This window comes from Dinoponera quadriceps, unplaced genomic scaffold (assembly GCF_001313825.1).
Source record: "Dinoponera quadriceps isolate SergipeBrazil2010 unplaced genomic scaffold, ASM131382v1 scaffold2872, whole genome shotgun sequence".
Taxonomy (NCBI): domain Eukaryota; kingdom Metazoa; phylum Arthropoda; class Insecta; order Hymenoptera; family Formicidae; genus Dinoponera; species Dinoponera quadriceps.
The window spans coordinates 932,992-938,371 of NW_014556992.1; the positions used below are offsets into that span (position 1 = coordinate 932,992).

At 38.3% G+C, this 5,380-nt stretch overlaps 1 protein-coding gene across 1 annotated transcript in view; it reads left to right on the forward strand.

The window, feature by feature from the left end:
• The window catches only part of LOC106748528 (hormone receptor 4), a 58,956-nt gene extending 58,694 nt beyond the window's left edge, over positions 1-262 (forward strand). The window contains exon 13 of the mRNA XM_014627174.1: positions 100-262. The gene's annotated coding sequence lies outside the window, so the exon portion shown is untranslated. The remainder of the gene's footprint in view (positions 1-99) is intronic.
• The last annotated feature ends 5,118 nt before the right edge of the window (positions 263-5,380 follow it).

The following is a 5,380-nucleotide window of genomic DNA, read 5'->3' on the forward strand; positions in this document are numbered from 1 at the left end:
TATATATATATATATATATATATATATATATACATATATACATATATAAATAATATAAATAATATAAATGTGTGTGTTCGTTGCGTTGTACAAACGAAGGAGGGCGGAAAAGGAAAGGAGGAATCGTTCAGGCGGGCGAAGAATTAAAAGGAACAAAAAGAGCACATCGTGGACGATAGAAAGTAACCACGTCAGGACAGCGAAAGCCGAAGAGAAGGAAAATAAGAGAGAGGGAGGAAGGAAGAAAGAAAGAGAGAGAAAGCTGAACGATTTAAATAGAATATTAAAGAAAGAGTATAAGAGTTATAGAGAGCAAGAGAGAGAAAGAGAGAGAGAGAGAGAGAGAGAGAGTGAGAGATTGAGAGTGAGAAAGGGAGAGAAAGGGAGGGAGAGAAAGAAAGCGCGCCACCTCGAGATGGGGAATCAATCGAGGAGGGAACTGAACTTTTTTATCGAAACTAAAAGACTATAATAATATATTTCTGTACGCAAAGTACCGCGCGTCATTGTGTGTTCACATTGCATAATCCGATCGATAATAAGACTCTCGTTACGTACCGCTCACCGTAGGCCACCTACTACTACTACTATTACTACTACTACTACTATTACAGCTACTACTACCGCCACTTTCTACTACTACTACCGCTCTCGAAGCTAAAAAAACAACAGCCGCAGCAGCAGCCGCAGCAGAAGACACCACGAAACGACTGACTGAGGAGGATCAATAAATCCGGATCGATCGACCGACCGACCGACCGATGATCGACGACGCGTCATCGTCATTCCGGGCATCGTCAACAATGGATCGTCTCACCGTCGAGTCATCGCGAGCTACGACCAAACGTATCGACACGCGTCTACATACATATGTATACACACACCGACAACACGAACAACACACCTCTTCACAAGCGCCTGCCGCAACCCTCGTCACGACGTATCGACGTGATCCTCTCCTCGCGATTGTCGTTCGCCACGTGCAGAATGTAACGATGCGCGGTGAAGGGTGCGACGCTACCGCAGTTACCAGTTACCTCTTCCCCGACACCACGCCGTACTTGCACATCGTCGTCGGCGATCGCTTGTGAATCTTCAGGATATCGATCGCACGCAATCCCACCGTCAGGAATAGAGAAGGTAATGGAGTGCAAGTTTCCATGTCCGAATCGCTGAAGTCGCGATTGCTTTCGGCGTGAAACGTACGATGAGATTCGATCGAGAGAGACTCAAAATCGCAAAGTTCATGACGATCGGAAGCCGGAGGCCGAAGGCGCGCAATCGATGTTCGGATAAGAAGGTGACCGCGAGAAGAGGAACCACGAGGAAACGGGAAGCTGTACGTAAAAACCGATCGTCCTTAACACGACTTACGGCGACTCGTATACTCGGTGTGTTTCGTCCCACTCAGTCGAACCCCGCACGCATTCGCGGATGCGAGTATTTATTTCATACGTACTCCACGACGGTACAGCATCGAGTCTTCGTCATTGTCATCATCTTCGTCGTCGTCATCGTTACTATCATCGTCGTCGTTGTCATCATCGTCGTCGTCGTCGTCACCACCGTCTCCGTCGCTACTCAACACTCCGAAAGATGGTCCAAGCGCGCAACGTAAAAGACTATACTCTATTAGAATATATCCATTCGTTTACTTGCATCTTCGACACGACTTTTACCGCGTAAATATCGATCACCGGTCTTAGAATTACGCGTCGCGTGTTCTGCGAACCATTCTCGATTTTCCGCCGACTTTTGGAGATCTCACTCGCGCTAATATTCTATTTGTCGACTTTTATTTAGTTTAACTAATTAATATATTATAATACATGAAAAAATGTGTTTTCAAAATATAACGAGTCTCACATTAATAATAGTTGATTTAAAGGTATTCATACAATTAATTTGCCGTTTTTTTATATTTCATTATATGTAATTATAATAATTAACGTAGGAATTAGATTATTTGATCGTGATATTCTCAAATTGTAGTCAGTTCAAAGAGCTTAATAATTTTGTGTTCATTATTTAGAGATGTTTCACCAAGCGGATCGGAAGTCTGCTTTCACGTAAAATAATCAATGGAATTAACACGTTAAAATATCTTTGCAACGAATTTTTCATAAATAAACACTTTGAAGTATTAATCATTTATTGCACGAGATCTTGGTTGACTCGATATTCATCGACGAATTTTTTGCTTTGATCTGAACATAATGGACAGAACAAAATAGCATTTCTCTGCTTTGCATTTCGATCTGTTTTTTTTTTTGTATTTTTTCATTATTACCATAAAAAAATGTCCAAAAAAGAAAAATGGAAAATCAAATCGTTCGCAGCACGCGCGTCGTTTGTATCTCTTCGATAATCGCTATTGAATTACAAAGTGCGAGTTCTCTCATATTATTCCTCGCTGAGGCAACACTTTTCATAATATCCTAGTGGAAAAGGGATAGAAAAAGTAAAACATGTGTACACGAGAACGAAACGTTGTACGAGCACCGGTATCCCGTTATCGTGTGAAACTTCGCGAAATTTTGTTCGAACTCGCTACTCGGGCAACTGTGTAAAGTTACGATATATAAAAAACGAAAGAATCGCTCCTCGCGTCCCATTTTTTACCAAACAAAACATATACGTATCTATATACTACTTATATACATGTGTGTGTATGTGTGTCCACGCTGACCGATCGTAATAATCGAGTGTCTCGCGAGATTGGGATACCGGTTAGTCTCGGGAGCGATTTGTTCGTTTAATTAAGGAAGCATCACGGAGTTGCGAAAAGCGAAAGAAGGGAAAAGCGGTGACTGACGCCAGTCGATACGTCGTTCGTGTCTTGGAAGATATTGCTCCTTGTATACGCATGTAACGATTATTCCGCGCACGTTCTGTCGACGTGATCGTTTCATCTTGCCTCCATAGAAGATATCGTAAATACGCGCTAATCGCCCGACAAACTCGCGACCACGAGGACTATTTGGAAGATGCATTCTTTACCTCTCCTCAAACACACCTTAACCTTAATTTCCTTTTTTATTTCTTTACGATCCTGTTCGAACTTTGCATCAACTTCAGAATAATTATAATCGTAGATTGATCGAAAAGTTTGTTCTCAAATCATCTTAAATCCGTAATTTTAGAAAACGAAAAATGAAACACATATTAACCTTATAATATACATTTGTGTAAAGTTATAATTAGTAATTTTCATTTCTTCAAATATGGATTGAAGTCAATTCAGAAAGAAGTTCTTTAAAATTTTCCTTCTGATATCAATATTTTTCCTGAAGACTTGTCTCTTCTTCCAAGACAGAATTTAGAAATTAAACGAATGAAAGAAAGAATATAAACGATTAAACTACATCATGTAGTCAATCGGTGGAGCAGTCGAACTTAAAGTGAACTGAGAACAATTAAAATTAAATATTCAAAGCACCTTTTCCCATTCGAAACAATTTTGTTCGTAATAATTTTAAAATCGCAGTAGGATAAGCAAACGTGATAACGTAACAATGTCTGTGACGCACTTAGTACGTCTTTAGTACGTCACTTGACGTTCTTAATACGTCACTGTACTTGCTGGAATATTAGTTCAAGTATAGCAGAACATAAGTGTACAATCGCCACTTTGAGTTTGCATTTCAGTCCTTTTCAGAATTTCTATGTGTTAAATTTCCAAGTATGCAAATATTGTAATGGTAATAGCAATTTATAAAAACATTACATTTATTTTGATATGTCCATTTGATATGTCCATTTTGCAGTTTCTAAGACTTACGGAAACTTTGCGGAACTTTTGCAACAAAAAGAATTCGATATATTTTGATAATTTCGATTTTAATAATTAATATTTCTTATGCATAACCTCATTTTTCCAATTTTCCCATCCTGCATTCATTCATCATCTTCGAGACGATTATCTCTCGCTGGTCGGACTTGTGGTCGCGCGGCACACGTTCCAGAAATCAACACATGAATTATACACGGACCTTGGGCCTACTAGCCTAAGGATACTTGTCCATACTATAAGACTTAACTAAAGATGGGATACTTCATACAGTAAACGTTGTATATTATTTGACGTTAAGAGGAATACTAGGGGTAACGGTTCCTGTATTCCCCGGACATCATCGTACGCTCGTCTCTGTGTTCATTTGGACGGTCGACGAGGTCGCATACGTGATAAACCTCGCAAAAATGAGAAAGAAAAATAAGAAACGTTCTTCGACACCTTGTGACAACATTGGCGGATAGGATAGAATGCGTATCTCGCTCATGATCGGTTTCGTGTAGTAAACGATTAACTAACTTTATTCACGATTGCACAACTCTGATTACATTATAAATATTAAGAAAATAGTCGTTATATTAAACGCCATTTTAATTAAAAGGTTAATTTTGAGTTCCAAATTCGTAGCGAAAGAGTTGCTAAAAAATGTTTTTTGCAGTTTGCATAATCTAATCGATCCCCCAAATTGAATGTATGTACATGTCGTATTTGGACAAGAGCATTTTAAAATGAAAAACTTAACACAGTTGTATCCTTCTTTCCAGGAAAAAAGGGACAATTCTTTATATTTATATATATTTTTACTTATATAGGGAAAGTTTCAAAATCAATTAAAAAATTTTTGAATTTTTGAATACCTACAATCACCACTGATTTTAACCTTGCTGTAATGTATACACAGACGGGGTAATTGGAGATTAAGTGGTTCATTTATTAGATACATATTGAATATAAAGTCAAATTGCGAATAATTGATTTGACTTACCCCTGAGTAACTGTATCCGACAGCGAAAGCGAAGAAACTTGACATTGAGCGAGCGTCCGCAATTCCAGCCGATACTTTATCTTGATTCGGACGTGAATCCGCGTAGAACTCGCGTAGAAGCTGTGTAGATCTCCTAGTGAAAATAGGTCTCTTTTTTTTAATTGCACTTAAAAAATTTTTAAGCGATATAAATATATATTCAGACTTTTTGAGCGAAGACACGATGCAAAAAATGCATCACATTGAAAATGTGCAGCTAAAAAGAATAGATCTAATATATTTTTTTTTCTTTTTTTTTCTTTTTTATATGTCGAGTGAATACAGTGCAATATAATACGTTTGTCGTGAGAACATATGTGAAAACGACACGCCACTATTCGTTTTCTTTTCCATCTTTTCGATTTTTCTTGTCTCTCCTCTTGTTATCGTAGATTCGTAAATATTACGCGTACTTCCCGCCAAGAAATTGTTCGTGTCGCGTCCTATTTATTGTTAGCGTGTACATACGAGTGGCAGAGAGTGCCGTCGCCGGTTGCAAGAAAAAGCACCGAATCCGACTACGTATATATCTTGTAAATTACAAATATATATATATATATATA